The sequence below is a fragment of the Protopterus annectens genome, chromosome 2.part2, assembly GCF_019279795.1.
Source record: "Protopterus annectens isolate FY-2018-M chromosome 2.part2, PAN1.0, whole genome shotgun sequence".
In the NCBI taxonomy this organism is placed as follows: Eukaryota; Metazoa; Chordata; order Ceratodontiformes; family Protopteridae; genus Protopterus; species Protopterus annectens.
In genome coordinates, this window is record NC_056730.1 from 713,183,917 (window position 1) to 713,208,328 (window position 24,412).

Sequence of the window (24,412 nt, forward strand, 5' to 3'; positions counted from 1 at the left end):
TAACATATTTAGCAGGCAAGGGAGCCCGCAGGATTTTTTGCAGGGGGGTGCAAACCCAGAGCCCCACCCACATAGCTCTCCCCGCCCCCTGCCAACAGCCCCGCCCACATCCACCCACCCCAAGCCCCGCCCACACATCCATTCCAGTGTCCCATTACTTGGCTATTTCTCCCCATTTGCCGTAGACACTGTTCAAATCTGTGTGCATACTGTTTTATGCTTTAGTTCTACAATGATTACAGGCAGTTGGATTTAATTTACAACTTTTATTTCAAACATTATAGCCCAAACACTGAGACATTTACTAAACCTAAACAAAGCAATAGTCTTACAATGAAAACAGACTTGGCAATAAAGCTTCTCTTCTTTTGAAACTCGCATTCAATGAAACAACGTTGAAACCCACATTCAAAGAAAATGCATCTGGCCAGTGGCATGTTATTTACCTTTGAACTGTTTTCAAGCAATAGGCTCCTTGCACACTTGTTAGGGCAATGCAAAAGTTTTGATTTACCTGATTGTATTAATTATAATATATAATTGAATTATATCCATTCAGCAACACTTGTTTGAGTGTCTCTGCTGAAGTAAAAGTAATCTGAATAATTCCACATTAAAGATATATGAAACTAATGAAGATGTTGTTGCTAGAAAACAACTGTATATTTCAGTGTTTCATCTACAAATTCAGTGCCTGCTGCCGTCAAAGAATAAATTGCCTATGTTAAATTAAAAAAATGGTAAGCTGGTATATTGCAATAGAAAATGGATGGCAAGCTGATAAACAGGTTCATAGTTATTAGGCATCTCATCCAAAGGAGGACATCCTCAGGACTGCAGCATACAAATATACATGCTGTAGGAATAGAACCTCAAGCCTCTACATTAAGGTGCAAGTATTCTACTTGTGGTGCTACTAACATAGCTTTAAAACTTTATACCACAATAGAGATACCACTTGCTAAACAAAACAGTTGCACATTGTAAATAGACTTGGCATGAGCAGCAGTAAACTTCGCTTCCCTTAAAACTCAGTTCTTTGAAAATGCACTTGAAAATAAATTCCACCTGCTAACTCTAACTTGGGCATTTCACTTTCTCTCTCCCTCACAAACATACCATACCCCTCAAGGCCTCAACCTTAGTGCAAGAAATATGGACAAAGCCTAAAATAAATAGGGACAGATTATAAATTTGGCTCTCAAACTTAGAAAATTGCAAGAGTAACAGGATTTGTGTTAGTATGCATTTTTCTAAAAGATATGACATCTAAAACTGAAATGTCTCATTATTTAGCAACTTCAATCCTTTTTAGGAGGAATATGGGGCAAAAATCTGGACATTCTGCAAAAACCTGGACAGCTGAGGGGTATGCTACCTCCCTCACACACACACAAAATAATTCTGGTCAGACTTGAATTAGTTCTGGGAAGGTTGCACTGAACGGCACCGTGCTTGATCTGAAGTGGGTGAAATCTTGGTAAACAGTGATAACTGATCTGCAGCTCAGCAATGTGGAGCATTAAAGCATTTTTAGCAGAGCATTGTTTCATCACTACCTATTGTGTTTGCACTTAAGCTGTAGTTATTTCTAACATTTGCCTTTTTTGATTACTACAGAGTACATTTACCCACCAGAGCTATTGTGTTTTGACTTCAGTGTGGAGCTTACCTAGTTGTTGCAGGGCTTGGCTTTTAAGTAAGGTAGCAATGCTTATTTACCATATACCATTAAAGCCACCCAACTAAGTGTACTAACACACAGACACTGCTATAAGACACTGGTCTCCCCTAGTTGTTGCAGGGCTTGGCGTTTAAGTAAGGTAGCAATGCTTATTTACCATATACCATTAAAGCCACCCAACTAAGTGTACTAACACACAGACACTGCTATAAGACACTGGTCTCCAATAAAATGCAATGAGCTTCTGAAAATACTGTAATCCTGTCCTTTTATTACAAATACTGTCATATGCATTTAATACCCAAGGCTTATACATTATCTAGTTATGTAAATATTCTCTGCATGGCAACAACGAAAAGGCTTTCAATGCTGGTAATTCTTTAACAATATGCTTACTAAAGCTTACTTGCATCTTACAATCTCCGACAAGCTTACCTGATGTTCATTAAACCATGGCTACTTAAACTTAAACAGAGCAACGGGGCACTGTGACAGCATGCAGTTCCTGAATAATAAGAAGCATAAATCAACAGTATAAAAATCTGATAGAAAACCAGAACATTCTGCAAAATCAAGGAGAGATGAAAAGCCATGGTCGTATTTGTGATCTACCTTGGATGGGGGGATGCTCTGCACACTTACACTGCATAACTGCTCCTTGCCTTCCTTGGACACATCCAGAGCCACTACAATGGAGGGTGGGGTGCAATAAGTATGTCATAATTGGAAATGTCTCTGGCTGACAGCAATGGCTGTAACACTCATACCTCTCAACTTCAGAGCAAGAAATCTGGACAAAGCCATACATAGAACTAGAAGTGGGACACAGGCCCAAAAATAAGGCCAATTTTTAAATATTGCTCTTATTAACTTAGATAATAGAACAGTAGTAGATCTTGCATTTTCTGAAGGGTATAAAATCTGAAACTCAAATGTCTGCCATTATTTTCTAACTTCAATCTTTAATGACTTGCCACTAATTTGCCAGAAAACCACAAGTTTATGAAAAACGGACCAAAATGTGATGCAAAAATACCTGTCAAAAAAGGGACACCTTTTTAGTATTAACATTGTTAACTTGAGCAGCTAACAAAATAAGAGCATCTACATGCATTTCTGAAATAAAAGTAATATATAACTCTGATCATTAGTTATATACAATTGTAAACCCTCCACATTTTCTTCCAAAATTGCCATTTTGGAGGAGGGATTATTAGGGGAGAGCAACATTTTGAGCCAAAATTGGGGACAATTGAGAGGTTTGGATATTCCTAATCTACAGTGATTTGCACGTACCTCTCAACCTCTTAATGCAGGAAATCTGGACAAGGCCAGATATATTGGGGGAACATACAAACACTACTAAAAATTGCTCTTGTATAAACTTAAGAGTCTTACATTAGCATGCATTTTTCTGAAGGTTATGACGTCTGAAACTGTGTGTCATTTAGTGACTTAATTCCTAAATGATTTGCTAGAAAACCACAAATCGGGGCTGTCTGAGTTCGCTACCCCCCCTCACAAAATCATGGTCGAATGGAGCCTCCCCCTGCAGCCATTCCAATGTCCCATTCCTTGGTTATTTTGTCCTATTTACCATAAACACTGTAATGTGCATACTGCTTTACTTCTGCGATGATTTAGGATTTCATTTGAAAGTTTTATTTTGCATTTTACAGCACAAACCCTAATACATACCTGTTAAACAAAGCAATGCAGTCTTACAATGAAAATAGACTAACATTAAAACTTCTCTGCCCTTGAAACTCACATGCATTGAAACCCACATTCAAAGAAAATACATTTTGCCAGTGGCAGATAAATATTAACTCTGGGCTGTCTTCAAAATCATAGGCCCCTTGAACATAACATACACATGCTCTTTGATACACCTTCCTGACTGTATTACATTATATTCCTTGTACAATACAGTACAGTTGTTAGACAGCATTTTAAAATTATTGTTTTGAACATTTTTCCAGTAAACAATGAAACAAAAGGCATACACTACTGACAAAACTGCCCAACTCAGAACATTTCCATCATAAAAAAGTCTACTTAACCTTCTATAGTCCACCAATATCAGTAAAAAATATGCACAATCTCTGAAGTAGTAAAATCCACATTAAAGAAATTTGTAACTAATAAAGAGGTTGCTGCTAGCAAACAACTTTATATGTCATTGTTTAATCTACAAATAAAGTGCCTGTTACCCTTGAAGAATAAATTGCCTTTGTTGCATGCAATAAAAAAGTGATAAGCTAGTAATACCGCAATAGGGAATGGATAGCAAACTGATAACAGGTTCATAGTTACTAGGTATCTTTACCAAAAGGACTGCAGCATCCACCCCTTTACAACACAGTACAGTATCAGCAATGCATCTACCTACTGTGGGAGTAGAACCCACAGCCTTCAGCATCAAAAGCAAGGACACTATCTGTTGTGCTATTAACAATGCAAGCAGACTAAACATAAGCAGCACTAAACTTTTGCTTCCCTGCAGCTCTCAGCTCGTAAAATCTACTCGAAACTCAGCTGTATCTCTGAACTTTGCAGCACAAGAAATCTGGAAAAAGCCAAAATTTATTGGGGGGGGGGAGAAAAGGCCGAAAACCAGGGACACATTTTAAACATTGCTTGTATAATGTTGGAAAGTTGCTAGAATAAAATGCTGCGTTACCACCATACATTTCATTGCCACGTCTTGAACCCAGGGGACCCTGTGCAAAACAGTCAGAGCAACATACCACTACACCAACTCAGCTGTTTTGTGAAAGAGGAAGACTGAAACTTAAATGGCTACCATTTAGTAAATTCAGTTCTCACCATAGCACAGCTGTCAACCTCTTAGCACAAAATACCTGAACAAAGCCAATAATGGGTGAATACAGCCCCCAAACATTCAGTGAATTCAGTTCTCACCATAGCTCTCAACCTCTTAGCAAAGAACACTTGGACAAAGCCAGTAATGGGGGAATATAGCCCCCAAACATATTCAGTGACTTCAGTTCTTATCGTAGCTCTCAACCTTAGCACAAAATTTGGATGAAGCCAATAAATACCTGAACAAAGCCAATACTGGGTGAATACAGCCCCCAAACATATTCAGTGAATTCAGTTCTTGCCATAGCTCTCAACCTTAGCACAAAACCTGAATGAAGCCAATAATGGGAGGGAATATAGTCCCAAAGACAGGGATACATTTCAAATATCCATCTTTTACACTTAGAAAATTGCTAGAATAAAAGCTTTTGTTACCATGCACTTTCTGAAGAATATGAAGTCTGATATTGAAATGAGTGCCCATTTTTTTTTTAACATTTGTTAACCAGGAAAGTCTGACTTGGAAAATAAGCTAATTTTTAGCAGAGGCCCAGGGAGAAACACTCCAGACAGCCAAGAATCAAACGAGAGAACATGTAGCTGTCAGGCAACAAGGACAGAAACCACAGATTTTATGAGGAACAGAAAAAGTATGAGGGAAAAGCCTGCAACATTTTTACATATGGTGGTGGGTAGGGAATTCAGGCTCTTGCCACTTGGGCCCAAGGTACAGGGTTCAAGCCTTATTCTCTCACTGCTGCTGCTTTAATCACTGAGTCTGTGGCTACATCTGTAGATTTGCACCCTGCTCCAGCACAAGACTTTGGTTAGCAGTGAAAACATAAGATGATGTTGGTGGTCAGATGCAGGTGCCTAGTGAAATTAGAACATTGTCACAATTGGGCCAACACACAGTACACCATGTGGACATTGTCCCCTCAGCAGAAGTTATAGGTGTGACTGGAGTAAATGACCATATAGGAGAAGTTGGGTTTGAAACATATGAGCCGAGTCCAAATTTTACTCCTTTAGACACATCTACAGAATATTCCTATGTGTGTGGGGATTTGCCTTTTGCAGCTTTGGTACCCACTGCTAGATAGCTTGTAGTATCCCCATTGTATGCCCAACATATGGAGCTGTAGCTGCTGCGCGAGTAGACATTACTACTGCTGATGGAGTAACACAGCAGGCACCGATTCTGAGGGAGTGTGTTGACTAAGGCATGGATAGGAATGGCACCACAGGCAGTTGACAGCAGAGTGAACTTTCTCCATAAGATTTATGAAAGGTCATTAAAGCAAGAAATCTATATGGCACAACATGAGTCTGTCTCAGTGCAGCAGTTCTATAGACACAACATCACTATATCATGTTTATGTCGATGAGTACAATGTTCTACCAAAAGTTGTCAATGAGCTTTTGCAGATAAATGTAGCAATGAAAAAAAAAACAGCAGCCACTGTTCTACAGCCCACAGTGAGTTGCACAGATGTCAGCCTCACAAGGTCTTGCATGGGTGTCAACACTTATCAGACATCACAACCATACATTTGAAGATCCACACTGCACTTCTTTAGAGACCCAAGAAACATAATGCCTAAACAAGACATATTGCACAAAAGGAATGAAAGTGTCTCTAGTTTTATGAAAATATGCCTAAATGCTACCTTGTCTGTGTCAAAAACAATATAATGACTAAACCAACTAAGCTAGTTTAAAAAATCTGTACCAAATTTTAACTCTCCCACCATAGCTGCCGCTACCATACAACCTAAATGAACTATCATAATTTCAAGTTTCTGAGATATCTTTTAGCTGCATCAGAAATTTATTTCAAACTAAAAATGCCAGATCACCTGGTGCTGATTCTATACTGTCTAATTTCATTTCATTTGCTTCTTTCTTTTTGGCTATTCCCCTTAAACTGCTAATAAAATAGTACAAGGAAAGCTGCATTTCAGCACATATGAAGGAAGCAGACCTTACAGCACTGCACAAAGAAGTAACATCTGCTGAACCAAATGGTTTCAGGCCATTAATAATCCTGAACACTTGTGGAGTAAATTGTGGAATGGGCTAAGCGTTGTCCTACAACTACTGTCCTGAGCACTTGTGTAAAAATTGTGAAATGGGCTATATGCACTATCCTGAACACTTGTCTTGTGTACAAATTGTGAAATGGGCTGTGAACCTAGGGCATTTTATATATACACACACACACACACACACCTACCTTACTAAAGCTGCCTGTTCCAGACCAGCTCCACTAAAGCGTCCCATTTTCCGTACACACACATACACACACACACACACCTACCTTACTAAAGCTGCCTGTTTCAGCTCCACTAAAGCATCCCATCTTCCGTCCGTTCCCGCTCGCTTGCACGAGTCCCATCCCATCTTCAGTAAGGTCCAAAACTGCCCGTTTCAGCTCCCGCGCGATGATGTCACTCACAACTGTTCATTTTAGTTCCCGCTCGCAAACTTCGCGCGATGATGTCAGCACACCTGCGACTGGGCTTCTTAAAGAAGAATGCCTTAAAAAAAAAAAAAAAAACTTTTTTTAAAATCAAAAGATTAACTCAGCGGATTCCAGGGGGGTGCAAGTGCACCCCCTTGCACCTGCCTGCGGGCGCCCTTGTTAGCAGGGGTGCTTAATAATTGTTATGGTCGGGTTTTAAGAATATTGGGGATTATACAATGACCAACCATCAATATTCAAAAACGTGCACGCTGATTGGTCAGCGTGCACGTTGTAAATCGGAGTTATAGTAATGGAAAAAGGTCCGGTCGCCCGGACTTTTTCCATTACTATAACTCTTTTTACAGCAACGGAAAACGCAAGATCTCTGTTGCTTCACACTGTCTCGCAATGTTAAAGGAGTTTAACATAGCGAGACACTGTGTAAAACGGAGATCATGCTTTCTCCGTTGCTTTTTTCAAAACTGTCTCACTATGTTAAATGGAATCCACAATGAAAAGAAGATCCAACGTATCACTGAAGACTTGACCACACAGAATTTATTCAAAAAATAAACGTAAAGCGCTTTTCGTCGCTCAAAATTTGAGCAACTTCTTCAGACATTCAACACTATGTCTAATTAGTTATTTATACTCACGTCACTAAGAACACTTCATTATGCATCAATTACAATTTAAAGTAGTAGTGTTCAATAACAACATAAAGCAGCAAAAAATATATGTATAAAAAATATATAAATATCCACAATTAAAAGTATATATGTGTGTATCTAAAAGCACATAATCATATAGTCAACTCGCAAATAGTAAGTCCTAGTATATGTTTATAAAAACAAAACTTAGATAAAATAGTACAGTGCAGGCTTGCAGAATAAGTTATCAATAAAGGTCAAAACAACATTTCATACAAGTCTTTAAACTATATGCAGTTGTAAAATGTAAGCAAGCCAGATTACATTATCCTTGTCATAGAAATTATTATTTTGGAATATGTATAAAAAAATATATATATATATTTATTTTTATAATTATATAATTGTATAAAAATACATATGTATATATTTAATTATTTATAAAGTCCAATGTGTACATCTCGTAATAAAATGTAATGTACACATTAACATAAACCCATATATTACAAGTACGAATGTTATAAAGTTCCCAGTAGGTATAAGTTAAATAACTAGGAAAATACATGTGTATATGAGTAAATGTGATTGTATATGTCGTACCTGTCTTTACTCAAAAAGGGTCTTACATATAAAATATAAAATAGAAGTTTTTTTTCCTGTAATAGTGTAGGCAAACCTGTAAACTAAATAAATAAACAGAGATTCTACGTTGCTTTTTTAAAGCTGTCTCCCTATGTTAAACCCATTTAACATAGCAAAACAGTTTGTTAAAAGCAACGGAGATTTTGCTTTCTCCGTTGCTTTTGCCCACAGCTCTGATGTACTGCGTAGACATACGCGTGCGGAAGGGCAGCAAGGAGGCATTATACAATGCCATTATTTAAGAAAAGTAATTCATTTTTTTCTTAAATAATGTCATTGTATAATAATAGCAATAACTCACTTCTGGGTGTGGGTAATGCTGAATTTACCCACGGTTGGCTTTGTTTGGCCACTCGGGCTTCGCCCTCGTGACCAAACCATGCCAACTGTGGGTAAATCCAGCATTACCCACACCCAGGCGTGGGTTATTGCTATAGTAATCACCACGCTCCATGCACTACACAGAGGATCAGGATTGGGTAGCCATTCATAACCTGCTTACTATGTGCTTGAGACATGGATACCAAGACATTCACCTAGTCGCAGTAAAATTGAAAAAAAAGCTAAAGGTTTTGCTGGCTTTTAAAGCCATAAAGCATTTTGCTGTCAGAAAGGAAGTGTAATGCGTTCAGTTATGTTTACACTCACCTTTCTTGCTGCTCAGCTGTCCTGATTTTTGCAGAATGTCCTGATTTTTGCAGAATGTCCAGGTTATTGCTTCATATTTTTGTTTTTTTTTCTCATGGGACTGAAGTCACTAAATGAAGACATACATTTGAGTTTCAGAATTGGTATCTTCCAGACAGTTGAGAGGTATGCATTTAAGATACACAAATTGTAGCCAGAAAAATAAATGTTTTGCACTCAGTTTCATATCACTGTCCCACTCAACTTGCCTTGCATTTTAAAGTGTACACATTTCTCTAGATGCTGCCCTGCCCTCATTTGCTTAATAAATGCATGCATAAGTAGCTGTCAGCTGATGCCTCCAACAACTATAGCAAAAGTTAGTTTTTAGAGGAAGCAACTTACGTACAAAGCCATGTGATACACTTTAGCTTAGTATGCTATAGAAAGGAGCTTTGTGGAATGAAATGGTTAAACATTTTAAAATTTCATCTCATTTATTTTATGGAATCAGAATATTAAAGTTTATTTTAACTAAGGATTATAAAAAGAAAAGCCAATAATGACACCCACATTAAAATTTCTGGTACTCCCAGTTTTCCACTGCAAAGACTTTTACAAAGTCACCAGTATACCTTTAGTATTTGGGCCCACAGACTGTATATCTTTGCAAATAAGAACTTCTACAGATCCTGATTTGGGAGTAGTATATCAACCACAAAGGGTGCTACAGCACGAATTGCCACTAGGTGGTCTGTTGCCAATGATTATAAATTTGTCACTCTGTTAGCATGTATGATTCATGTATCTTGCAGATTAGTGCCCCTGCTGTGCATTCACCAAAGGCTATATATATATATATATATATATATATATATATATATATATATATATATATATATATATATATGGCTCCCCTTTAGAAGGTCGAACAGCTGAAATCTCGAAAGTCATATGGTCGAAGCCATATGTTCGAATTTCAGAAGCTCAATCTTCTGAAAGGGAACGTAAAAAACAAAACAAAAAAACAATGTTTCTGCAGGGGGGGGCAAGCCCCCCTACACCCCCCGCTACTTATTTATTCTAACTCTGAGATCGCACTACAGCGCAGAAAGGGAAATCTCCCATTCTGCGCTGTATGCTGATCCCCATTCAGAAGGTCAAGCTTCTGAAATTTCAAGCATATGGTTTCGACCATATGACCTTCGAGATTTCAGTGGTTCAACCTTCTAAAGGGGAACCATATATATATAAATATATATATATATATATATATGTATATATATATATATATCAGTGGGAGTGGTAAGCACTAGGTAACGTATCTACCACAAGAGGAGTGGTTTCTGGCACAGAAATTGTAGTTTATTGGCCATTTGGGCAGTTTTTCCATTTCTTTCAACTTTCTGGTTTAAAAGCCCGCATTTGCACTTGTTTCCCACCTTTCCTGTAACTAGTCTAGTCCAGATACAGATTTTCTGTATGCAGGACTGTTGGTAAACTTCTGAGTCCCCCAAGCCCTTCTGTGTTGGAGGGAAGCCTTCTAGCTTATCAGTGGTGGTAAGCACTAGGTATCCTATCTACCACAAGAGGAGTGGTTTCTGGCCCAAAAATTTTAGTTATTGGCTGTTTGGGCAGTTTTTCCATCTCTTTCAACTTTCTGGTTTAAAAGCCCACGTTTGCGCTTGTTCCCTGCCTTTCCTGTAACCAGTCTAGTCCAGGTACAGATTTGCTGTATCCAGGACTGTTTGTAAGCTTCTGAGCCCCCCCCAAGCCTTTCTGTGTTGGAGGGAAGCCTTCTAGCTTATCAGTGGAAGTGGTAGGTATTAGGTAGCCTATCTACCACAAGAGGAGTGTTTTTTGGCCCATAAATTGTAGTTTATTGACTATTTGGGCAGTTTTTCCATCTCTTTCTACTCTCTGGTTTAAAACCCTGCATTTCTGCTTGTTTTTTGCCTTTCCTGTAACTAGTCTAGTTCAGATACAGATTTGCTGTATCCAGGACTGTTGGTATGTTTATAAGCCCCCCAAGACTTTCTGTGTTGGGGGAAAGCCTTCTAGCTTATCAGTGAGAGTGGTAAGCACTAGGTAGCCTATCTACCACAAGAAGAGTGGTTTCTGGCCCAGAAATGGTAGATTATTGGCCGTTTGTGCAGTTTTTCCATCTCTTTCATCTTTCTGGTTTAAACACCTGTATTTACGCTTGTTTCCTGCCTTTCCTGTTAACTAGTCTAGTCCCGGTACAGATTTGCTGTACCCAGGACTGTTTATAAGCTTCTGAGACCCCCAAGCCTTTCTGTGTTGGAGGGAAGCCTTCTAACTTATCAGTGGGAGTGGTAAGCACTAGGTAGCCTATCTACCACAGGAGGATTAGTTTCTGACCCAGAAATAGTAGCTTATTGGCTATTTCGGCAGTTTTTTCCATCTCTTTCAACTTTCTGGATTAAAAGTCCACATCTGCGCTTGTTTCCTACCTTTGCTGTAATTAATCTAGTCTAGATATAGATTTGCTGTATCCAGGACTGTTTGTAAGCATCTGAGTGGTGCCAAAGTCTGCTCTTCAATTTTTTCCTTAGATCTGCTAGTTCTCTCTTCTCCTGCAGTTTTACTAGCTTATTAGTTTAGCACTTTACCAGACTTCTTGTAGCAATTATTCTAGCACACAAAAGTGCTACCAGCACTAAACATTCTACAAGGAAACATCTCAAGTATTTATTAATGTCCACCCCTCCAGGCATGTCTAAAGGTCAGTTCCCTGTGCTTTCTCCTATTAACCTGGTGAACTTGGGCATCCTGAGGCAATGTAGCAACTGCCTCATGTACACTGACAACCCCCTCCTCTTACCCCCCAACACTCAGACTTGTGAGAGATGCACTTATATATCCAAACTGGAAGCCACCCACTTTCCAGCCAAGACTGGAATAGCTGGTTAAGAGGAGAAGGTCAACACTTGCACCACACCACATGGAACACATAGCCCTCCAGAAAACACACCACCACTGTTTTCACATAAAAACATAAACCACACACCCATCTTCGTGGCAGCTCTCAATAAAAATCTATACAAACAGCAGAGACCTCCAAGGCAGAAACGCACCCGACCACCACAACACAACACTAATGACGAGACACATAACTCTCCTTTACCAGAAAGGCTCATCCAGACTCTGCTACACTTTGCTGTGAAGGAAAGGTTAGTTTGCTTTTATTTTTTTATTTTGTATTACTTTATTGCCTTTTTATTTTGATACTATGGTTTGTTTTTTTTCTTTTTGTGTTTTTTATTCTGCATTAACAGCACAGCAAAACTTAAAAAGAAAAAGAGACCACAGCTTTGTCTCTTCTGAGTCAGAATTTTTTCTTTTTCACCCTCCCAGTTGCAGTTGTCTTGTTAAATACCACTGTCTTTCTAGTTGCCTGCCTCTTATGTTTATCTGACCATATATCTCATTTCCTCTACTTTCACTGGCTTGTGTGAGTAATCACAAAATCATCATTTTTGAAATCCCTCCCCTTCAACTATTTAAGTTTATTGGCCATCCTACTGTATTCCATAGTAGCAGAATACAAAAGTTACCACCCCTTTTAATTCATCTTGCTGTTTTAAAAATAGTAACTCTTCACTAAACCTTAACTTTGTAAACAGGTAAAACTTAAGTTACCTACTTTCACATCTAACTTCTCTAGTGCACACTGCAGTGTGCATTTTTTTCATCTTACCTTTAAGCATCCCTGTGACTAGCACTTGCTCTAATACCTGCTGGAAATCACTAGGAAGCCTTAAACTGATACAAGCACTCGACTCTCCTTTCCAATAAGGAGAAATTAATAGTAGGCACTAAACAGCCTATAATTGCAAAGTACCTTGCTAAGGTAAGGGAAAACAGATTCTGTTGTTGTTGTTGTGTCTTTCGGCTTTTCCCGATTAGGGGTCGCCACAGCGGAACTCCGGCCCGCTAATGATTGGTAGTTGGTTTTTACGTGCCGAGTTACCAGCCCTGATGCACAACCTTCAACGAAGGAACGCCCATTCATGCAAAATCTCCATGCAGAAAGGCGGTGCCTCCACCGACCCTGGAAATTACCATCCCATTAGCTTGACAAGCCTTATCTGCAAAGCCATGGAGAGGATCATAATGGATCTCATAAATAAAGACATAGGGAATTTGCAGACTTTGGATCCAACCCAGTTTGGCTTTGTCAAAGGCAGATCATGCCTTTTAAACTTGGTTGACTTTTTCGAAACAGTCACCAAGGCCATTGACGAAGGAAAGGCAGTCCATACAGCCTACCTAGACCTGGCGAAGGCTTTCGATACAATACCCCACTCGGGTATCATTGAAAAACTCATCAACTTAAATGTAAACCCATACATTACAAGATGGGTTGCAAACTGGCTGAGTGACAGAACCCACAGGGTCAGAGTTGCTGGCGCCATGTCAGACTCAAAGCCTGTCACAAGTGGTGTCCCACAGGGCTCAGTCCTGGGCCCACTCTTGTTTGGCATCTACTTTTCTGAAGTACAAGCAAACACAGGAGGGTTATGGCTAACAAAGTTTGCAGATGACTGCAAACTGGGAGCCATAGTCGAAAACACATCTGACACAGATATCCTTCAGAAGGGTCTCACAGAAACGGATAACTGGTGCCAGAGCCATGGCCTAAAGTTAAATGCCAAGAAATGCATAGTCATACCCTTCGGGAAAAACAAGGTTACCCCTAGCTACCATATAGGTGGCAATCCACTGATCACAGAAGAAGTTATCAGGGACCTGGGGACCCAGGTTGACAGTAGCCTTTCATTCGACACTCATATTGCTAAAGTAGTTAGGAAGACCTTCTACATTGCCCACCTTATCATGAAGGGATTCACATCTAGATCAAGGGAGGTCATAGTCTCCCTATACTCATCACTCATCAGACCAATGATCGAGTACAATGCCCCATTCAGAATGTATCTGACCCGACACTTGCAGCAGCTGGAGAGGCCACAAAAGTTCCTCACCAAAAGGATAAAGGGTCTCAAAAATCTTGTCTTATGCTGCCCGACTGAAAGAACTCCAGCTATATTCAGTTGCTTACCGCTTGCTCAGAAGTGACCTGTGCCTGACATACAAGGCCATGTCAAACCCAAATTTGATGAACATGCTTCATCTCAAAAAATCTAGATCCCTCAGAGCCACAAGGGCGGGAGACCTAAACCTCGACACGGTTATTAATAGGATGTGCTGGAGGGATAGATTCATCACCCAAAGACTCCCTATGCTGTGGAACAAAATCCCGGTATATGTGAGACAGAGCACCTCGCTGGCCTTGTTCAAGAGGAATCTTGACCAATGGATTGGAGATCGCAGATACACCCCAGGGGTTACCTCAGTGTCACTGCTCGACAGAGGCACAGCAAAATAATGGGGGCATAGTTTCTCCAAACTAAAGGGGTGGCGTAAGCCACAAAACTATGGGCTAGGCTTGTAAATGCCCTCGGGCAGATAGCCTAGTATGAACCTATGAACCTATGAACCTATGAAGAAGACGCTCTAGCTGAGAATCGAACCGGACAGCGTCTTACTGTGAGGCGACAACGCTACCGTAGCACCACCAACGTGGGAAAACAGCTTCTGAACTTTACAAAAAAAAAGCACCAAGGGTCAGCTTCCGGTGATTTCTCATGTTCACCTTGTGAATCTGGGCATACTGGAGCAATGCAGCAATTGCCTCATGTACACAGACAACCCTCTCCTCCTACCATCCAACACTACAACCTGTGAGAGATGCACTTACATAGCCAAAATGGAAGCAAAGCTCTCTCCACCCAAGATTGTGCTAGACAGTCAAGAGGAGAAGGTTAACACCCACACTACACCTCAAGCAACACATAGCCCTTCTAAACCCACACCACCAACACTCACATATAGCACACTAAATCCACATATGCAGAGGCCCTTAACTGTAACCTGCCCAAGCAACAAGGACATCTGAAGCTGAAACGCAAACACCAATCGCAACCAAAGTGTTACATAGTTCACAACACCAGTGTACCAGCCTGCAACAGCCCCTAAGACAAGACAACATACCTAACACTTTAGTCATAGGTGACTCTATAGTCCAGCACACTGATGTCCCACTCACCAGGTTGAACAAGGAGAAGATTACAGTCAGCTGCCTGTCGGGTGCCAGGATCCGCCACATAATGCATTCACTCAAGTCACTCCACAACAAGTACAAATATGACTCTGTCATTGTCCATATTGGAGTGAATGACTTGAGACATACCTCCTTGGACTACATGAAAAGAGACATGGAAGAGCTCTCGGGTCATGGTCGGCCCAGGCTGGTATGACCCTAGCCCTGAGTAGCATCCTGCCTTCACCCAGAATGATACCACAATATAAGGACAACATGATTGACTTCAACAATTGGCTAAGCTTCTGGTGTCATTCAAAGGGGATCCAGTATCTGTCTGCCTGGGACGACATAATCGACAGACCACGATGCTTTGCCAGAGATGGTCTGCACCTGTCACCCCTGGGATTCAGGTTACTGGCTAAGGCTCTTTCCACCCCTATAGTGCCTTTTTTAGGCAAGGTTCAAATGACAAAACCACCACCATTACAGGTACTGGCATGCAAAATCTGAAGGTAATGCTACTCAATGCTAGAAGTCTAAACCTCAAAATGCACTCTCTCGAGGCACTCCTAAAAATGGAGAACATCGATATCTGTGCAGTAACTGAGACCTGGTTCAAGGCTCCAGAGTGCACCCCTGCAATACCAGGCTGTAACTCTTACCACACTTTTCGGCCACCAAACCAGGACCGAAACGCTAAAGGTGGAGGAGTGTCCATATTCACCAAGGATATTCACACCACCAGGCTAGTTGCCCAACACAATACTTCTGAAATTCTCCAGGTGCAACTAACACTAGGTAAGACTGCAATCCAAATTGTAGCCTGCTACAGATCCCCCACCATACCCCAAGATTCTCACTACACCTTTCTAAACATACTGGAAAATATTAAGATAGAACCAAACACTCTAATACTGGGTGATTTTAACTACCCTGCCATTAACTGGGAAAACTACTCATGTACCAACACCTTTGCTCAACGGTTCTTGGAATTCATAAATTCCAATGCCCTGGATCAACTAATCCATAGTCCCACCAGGGGCTCCAATATCCTAGACCTGGTCATTACCAACATGGGAAATCGATGCTCTACACCTATGGTCACCCCCTCGCTAGTCAGGTCTGACCATAAGCTAATCACCCTTAACATCCACATCCCACCCCACCCCCAGTAAGGAAACCTCCATAAAAAAACTTCTCCAAAGCCAACTTCATGCTACTCAAGTCAGAAGTGACAAACTTCATGACGCCCATGCAGATGGGAACTGAAAGTTCAACTGCTGAATCCTACACTAAGGCACTGCACGAGCATATCCACTCATGCATGAATCGTACCATCCCAAATAGAACCAAGATGCTCTCATCCAAAAAAAGGAAGCCAATCTGGTGGTCCCCTGCCATAAACAAACTTTACAACAAAATGACGAAACTGTTGCAGAAAAGAGGAAAATCCCAGGATGCAAAAAACTCCCTTACCAGCCTCAGTAAGAAACTGAGATCCCTCATACAATCCTCCAAAGCTAGTTACAAAAATAAAATTGTTAAAGATTCCAAGGACAACCACAAGGTGTTCTATAACTATGTCAAGAATCTAAATGGCAATGCCCAGATCTGCTCTGAGCTAAAACAGAATGGCATTCAATATACTGATCCCAAGGATATTGCCAATATCCTGGCAGATTGATTCAGTGCCAACTTCACCCCCCCTCACCCCCTAAATGGCCCATCTCAATACCAGAAGATTGCCAAATTCCGGTAATAACGGCCACATAGGTAAAAAAACGCACTCTCCAAAGTTAAGAATACAGCATCCATGGGATCAGATGACATCCCGGGCTGTGTACTACATGAACTACAATATGAACTGGCACCTCACCTAAGTGTCATGTTTAATCATAGCCTCACCTCAGGTTTCGTGCCCACTGAATGGCGCAGAGCTACAGTTATCCCACTCCACAAGGGGAGATCCACCTTGGATCCCAGAAACTACCGTCCCATCAGTCTGATGAGCCTTATCTGCAAGGCCATGGAGCGTATTATCATGGAACTTATAAACAAAGACATTGGCAACCTTCAAACACTGGACCCCACCCAGTTTGGGTTTGTGAAGAGCTGATCTTATCTTCTGAACATGACTGACTTCTTCTAATCAGTCTCCAGAGCCATGGACAAGGGTAAGGTGGTCCACACAGCCTATCTAGGCCTTGCCAAGGCCTTTGACACCATCCCCCACTCTGGAATCATAGATGAACTTACTAAGCTGGGCATTAATCCCTACATCACCCAATGGGTTGCTAACTGGCTTACTGAGAGAATCCACACTGTAAAAGTAGCCATCTCCAAATCCAGCTCCAGACAAGTGACAAGTGGAGTACCTCAGGGTTCAGTCCTGGGACCGCTCTTGTTTGGCAACTATTTCTCTGAAGTACAGCCCAACACTAAGGGACTCTGGCTAACAAAGTCCGCAGATGACTGCAAACTGGGAGCCATTATTGAATCCCCAAATGATGTGGATACTCTACAAAAGGGCCTTACAGAAACAGGTGCTTGGTGCCAGAGCCATGGGCTCAAGCTGAATGCCAAGAAATGTATAGTTATCCCCTTTGGGAAAAAACATGTACCCGTGAATTACCATATAGGTGGCAGTACACTAAACACTGAAAGTGTGAAAAGAGACTTAGGGACACAGGTGGACAGTGGTCTCACCTTCGATAACCACATCGCCACAACAGTCAGGAAATCCTTCTATGTGGCACACCTCATCACTAAGGGCTTTTCATCCAGAAAAAAGGAGGTCATTGTCCCACTGTACTCATCCCTCATTAGACCCATTATAGAATACAACACCCCATTTGGTATGTACCGCTCAAGACATCTGCAACAACTGGAAAGGCCGCAGAAATACCTCACTAAAAGAATCACAGGCCTAAAGCAGATGCCCTACGCTGACCGCCTTAAAAAACTCCAGCTATACTCTGTCGCATATCGTCTACTCAGAGGCGATCTTTGCTTAACATACAAGACCATGTCAAACCCAGAGCTGTTGGACATGCTACACTTAAAGAAATCCCAATCCCTCAGAGCCACACGCTCCAGGGATCTAAACCTCGTCATCACAATAAACAAAACATGCTGGAGGGATAGGCTCCTGACCCAGAGACTCCCCAGACTCTGGAATAGATTGCCCATACATGTCAAGCAGAGTGCCTGTTTGGCCCTCTTCAAAATTGGATGGGAGAAAGGAAATTCACCTCGGGGATCATGTCAATCACCCTGCTAGACAGGGGTCCAGGAAAGTAAATAGTGTGGGAAGAAATAGCCAGGGAATTGTTATGGCTAGGCTTGTATAGGCCCTAGGGCTGATAGCCTAGTATCAACCTATGAACCTAGTGTGCCACTCAACCAAAGCCCCTAAGGCAAAACAGCATGCCCAACACACTAGTCATAGGTGAACCGATAGTGAGACACACTGATGTCCCACTCACTAGGTTGAATAATGAGAAAGTAACAGTCAGCTGCCTGTCAGGTACCAGTATCTGCCACATAACACATGCACTCGGGTCCCTCAACAACAAGTACAAATATGACTCTGTCATTGTACATGTGGGTGTGAATGACCTGAGATGTACCTTCCTGGACTACTTGAAAAGAGACATGAAGGAGCTCTTGGATTATGTAGCCTAGACGGGTATGACCCTAGCCCTAAGCAGCATCCTACCATCACCCAGAATGATACCACAGTACAAGCAGAAAATGTGGATGAAAACGCACATTGGCTTTTTAAAGCGTTTACGTGTTACTTGTATTTTAACTTTGCATTAGTGAATAAATTCTGTGTTCGACAGTTGGAGGACTGTTTCCGTGGTTTTTTGGATTACAAGCAGAAAATGATTGATTTCAACAAATGGCTAAGATTCTGGTGTCATTCTAAGGGGATCCAGTATCTGTCTGCCTGGGATGACATGATTGACAGACCCCAATGCTTTGCCAGAGATGACCTGCATCTGTCACCCCTTGGCTTCTGGATACTGGCCAAGACTCTTGCACCTCTATAGTGCCTTTTTTGGGCGGTGTTCCAAAGACCAAATTACCACCGTAACAGCTACAAACAAATGCAATCTGAGAGTCATGCTGCTCAATGCTAGAAGTCTAAATCTCAAAATGCACTCACTCGAAGCACTCCTTAAAATTGAGAACATTGACATTTGTGCTATAACAGAGACCTGGTTCAAGGTAGCAGAAAGCACCCCTACACTACCAGGCTATAACTCATTCCACATCTTTCGGTCCCAGAACTTAGACTGAAGCTCCAAAGGCAGTGGTGTTTCCATATTTAGGATGCACACACCTCCAGACTGGTAGCCCAACATAACACAACTGAGATAATTCAGGTGCAGCTAACAATGGGTAAGACAGCGATTCAGGTCATAGCCTGCTATAGGTCTCCAACCATGTCCCAAGACTTACACTCCACGTTCCTAAGCACCCTGTCGAATATTAGGGTCCAACCTAACACTTTCATACCGGGCGACTTCAACTACCCCTCCATTAACTGAGAAAACTACTCATGTAACAATACACTTGCCCAATGCTTTTTGGAATTCATTAATTCCAATGCACTGGACCAGCTCGTTCTTACCCCCACTAGAGGTAGCAACATCTTTGACCTGGTCATTACTAACATGGGCGACTGTTGCTCTACACCAATAGTCAACTCCTCCCTGGTTAGATCTGACCACAAACTAATCACCTTGAAAATCCACGTCCCTCCCACCCCCTCACAAAGGTAACCACCATGAAAAACATCTCCAAAGCTAACTTTTGGCTCCTAAAAATAGAGGTGGCTAACTTTACTGCACCCATGCACATGCAGAATAGTTCCATGACCGTTGAATTGTACACCAATGCACTGTATGAACACATACACAAATGCATGGATCTCGCGATACCCAGTAGAATGGAAGCCAATCTTGTGGTCCTCTGCCATAAACAAACTCTACAACAGAAGGAGGAAACTGATGCGGAATAAGGAGAAGTCTCAAGACTGGAAAAACTCCCTTATCAGCCTCAACAAAAGGTTGAGATCCCTCATCAAATCCTCTAAAACTAACTATGAAAACAGAATTGCAGCAGATAGTAAAGACAACCACAAGGCCTTCTTCTTCTTTCAGCTTTTTCCCAGTTAGGGGTAGCCACAGCGGATCACCTGTCCGCTCATGATTAGCAGTGGAGTTTTACAGTGTTGAGTTGCCAGCCCGGCTCCCACCCTTCCACAGAAGGCACACACATGCATGCACTCATGCCTAGGGCCAGTTTAGAGTATCCAATCCACATACAGCATGTCTTTGGGATGTGGGAGGAAACCAGAGCACCCGGAGGAAACCCATGCGACCACAGGGAGGACATGCAGACTCCGCACAGAAGGCAGCCCAGCCGAGGATCAAACCGGAGAACCTCTTGCTGTGAGGCGGCAACGCTAACCGCTGCACTACAGTGGCCACCCAACCACAAGGCCTTCTATAGTTATGTAAAGAATCTCCATGGCAATACCCAGATTTTCTCTGACCTACTGCACAATGGTACCTCCTATACCGAGCCAACAGATATTGCCAATATACTGGCCGAAAGATTCAGTGCTAACTTTACCCCTCTCTCTCCCCCCAAAGGACCAATCACAATACCAGTAGATTGCCAGGCACCCAGTATTACTGCTGCACAGGTTAAAACAGCACTGTCCAAGGCCAAGAATACAGCTTCTATAGGACCTGACAATATCCCTGGCTGTGTTCTACATGAACTACAGAGTGAGCTGGCACCTCATCTGTGTGGCCTGTTCAATCACAGCCTCACCTCAGGCTTTGTCCCTACTGAATGGTGCACTGCTTCAGTCATCCCTCTCCACAAAGGAGGGGCGACTACAGATCCTGGGAATTATCGCCCAATTAGCCTGACGAGTCTTATATGGAAAGCTATGGAACGCATCATCATGGACCTAATAAACAAGGATATAGGGCATCTCCAAACTCTGGATCCTGCACAGTTTGGTTTTGTGAAGGGTAGATCATGCCTGCTCAACTTGGTGAACTTCTTTGAGTCAGTCACCAGAGGTGTGGATGAAGGCAAAGTGGTTCATACAGCCTACCTTGATCTTGCCAAGGCCTTTGATACCATTTCCCACTCAGGAATCATAGAAAAACTCACTAAGCTAGGCATCAGCCCCTATATCACTAGGTGGGTTGCAAACTGGCTCACAGATAGAACCCACAGTGTGAAAGTAGCTGACTCCAAGTCAGCCTGCCGACCAGTCATGAGTGGAGTCCCATAGGGTTCGATCCTGGGTCCTCTCCTGTTTGGTATCTACTTCTCTGATGTCCAGGCCAACACAAAGGGACTCTGGCTGACAAAGTTCACAGACGATTGCAAGTTGGGAGCTATTATTAACTCCCCAAGTGATGTTGACATCCTAAAGAAAGGCCTCAATGACACCAATGACTGGTGTCAGAACCATGGCCTTAAGGTCAATGCCAAAAAATGTGTCACCATCTTCCTTGGGAAAAACCCGGTTCCCTTGAATTACATCATTGATGGTAGTCCACTGAACACAGAAGGTGTTATAAGAGATCTGGGAACACAGGTTGACAGCAACCTCTCTTTTGACCACCACGTTGCCACTGTGGTCAGAAAGTCCTTCTATGTTGCACATCTCATTGATAAGGGTTTTGCATCCAGGAAGAAAGAGGTCATTGTCTCCTGCTACTCTTCCCTCATTAGGCCAATCATTAAGTACAATGCCCCATTTGGCATGCACCTCACTAGACACCTACAACAACTGGAGAGGCCGCAAAAGTACCTCTCAAAGAGGATCCTAGGCCTTAAACACTTGTCCTTTATGGACAGACTCAAAAAACTCCAACTATTCTCTGTCTGCTTGACTTACAAAACCATGTCTGACCCAGCTCTGTTAGAAATGCTACATCTAAAGAAATCCCAATCCCTGAGCACCACACACACTCCAGAGACCTCAATCTTATTACCACAATCAACAGAACATGCTGGAGGGACAGGTTAATAACCCAGAGACTGCCCATGCTATGGAATAGACTTCCCATACATGTCAAGCAGAGCACCTCACTGGCCCTCTTCAAGAGATATCTTGATGAGTGGATGGGAAATAGAAAATTCACCCAGGGGATCACTCCAGTGGCTCTTCTCAACAGAGGCATTAGGAAGTGAGGTTGGGTGGCATGATGCCAGGGTAATCCTATGGGCTAGGCCTGTAAAGGCTCCAGGGCCATTAGCCTAGTACACACCTATGAACCTATATATATATATATATATATATATATATATATATATATATATATATATATATATATATACATACACATAATAGGAGCATATCATAATCACTGAATGACAAATAATATGCAACAACAGCCCATAAGAACCCACAAACATGAACTCAGGAACTGACAGGAAATGACATGATGTTTTTTCTTTTCATTTCATTGTAGATCTTGAATACCTTCTGCACCTATAAATGATGACATCCATAGGTTCATAGTACATTACAAGGCTAACGGCTCTAGAGCTGTTACAAGCCTAGCCAGGTTTACCTAAGTTTTACCCAGTTTCTATCCCAAGGGTCAGCAAGCGGAGATCTGAAGATTTATTACAGGCTGCTTCTGTCCATAAGGGACATATGCACCACCCCAGGAGTGAATTTGCGATTTCCCATCCATTGGTCCAGATTTTGCTTGAAGATGGTCAGGGAAGGGCTCTGCTTCATGTGAATAGGAAGCCTATTGCCGAGGAGGGGCAAAACGCATATCTGTTTCTCCAGCATGGTCTGTTCATGTCAAAGATCAGGTTTACATCTTTGAAGTGGGTAACCGTCGTGCAGTTAGTTTTGTGAATATGCAACATTTCCATCAGGGCTGGGTCAGAGACTGCCTTGTAGGTCAGGTAGGTCACCGCTCAGTAGTCAGTGGGAAACTTAATACAGTGGTAGGACATTTAATCAGTCCACATATGATATGTTGGTTATACCCTGTATTTTTTGGTGAGAAACCTTTGAGGACACTCCAACTGTTGCAGGTGTCTGGTGAGGTACATGCCAAAGGGTGCATTGTACTCTATTATTGGTCTGATGAGGGCTGAGTACAATGGTAGTATGACATCCTTAGGTCTAGATGCCATGAACTTAGTTATAAGTCGAGCCACATACAAGGATTTTCTCAGCACCATGGACAGATGCTGGCCAAAGTTCAGATTACTGTCTGTCTGAGTACCCAGATCTCTCACCACTGGGTCCAGTCTTACGGGGGTGCTATCAATGTTGTAATTTGCAGGGGTATCTGATTTCCTAAAGGGTATTGTTATACACTTCTTTGCATTTAGTTTGAGGCCATGGCTCTGACACCAATCATTAGTCTGTGTCACAACTTTTTGTAGGATATCAGCATAGTTTGAGGAGTCAGTGACTGACCCCAACTTGCAGTCTTCAGCACACTTGGTCAGAACAAAGGCCATCTCCGTTTGTCTTGACATCTAAGAAGTATATTCCAAACAGGAGGGGACCCAGTTCTGTGCTCTGTGGTACTCCACTAGTGACTGGCTTCTTGCTGGATGTGGGAATCCCCCACTCTAACAACGTGTCCTATCAGTGATCCATTTGGTTATCTAGCTGGTGACATAGAGGTTTATGCCCAATTTTGTGACTTTATCTATAATACCCGAGTGGAGTGTTGTGTCAAATGCCTTGGCCAAGTCAAGGTAGGTGGTATGTACTATTACCCTCATCCATGGCAATGGTGACCTTCTCAAAGAAGTCCACCAGACTGAGCAGGCAGGACCTGCCCTTGACAAAGCAAAACTGGGTTGGGTCTAGAGTCTGGAGATTTCTTATGTCATTGTTAATCAGGTCCATGATTATCCTGTCCATACCCTTATTTATGAGGCTAGTCAGACCTATGGGCCAGTAGTTTCCTGGGCCAGTTGATGGTCCCCACTTGTGCAGAGGAATGACTGTTGCTGTCTTCCACTCTATTGGGGCAAAGCTTGTCTGGAGAATGTGAAACAGAAATCGAGTGGGTCTGGTAGGTCATATTTCCAGCTATTTAATAGGCATCCTGGGATTCCACCAGGACCCATTGATGCCATGTCTCTAGCTTTAGAGACTGCAGTGATGACCTGTTCTTTTGTGATAACAAACAAAGGAATAGTAGGGGGTACTTTATGGGGAATGGAGGTGATGAGAGGGTGAAATCTGAGCTGAATTTATCAGCCAGCAGGTTTCCTGTTTCTTCTGGCTGAATATAGGTAGTGCCATCTGCAGCCAACTCAACACATTGTTGGGTGTTTCCCTCAAGATTTTGGACATAACTAAA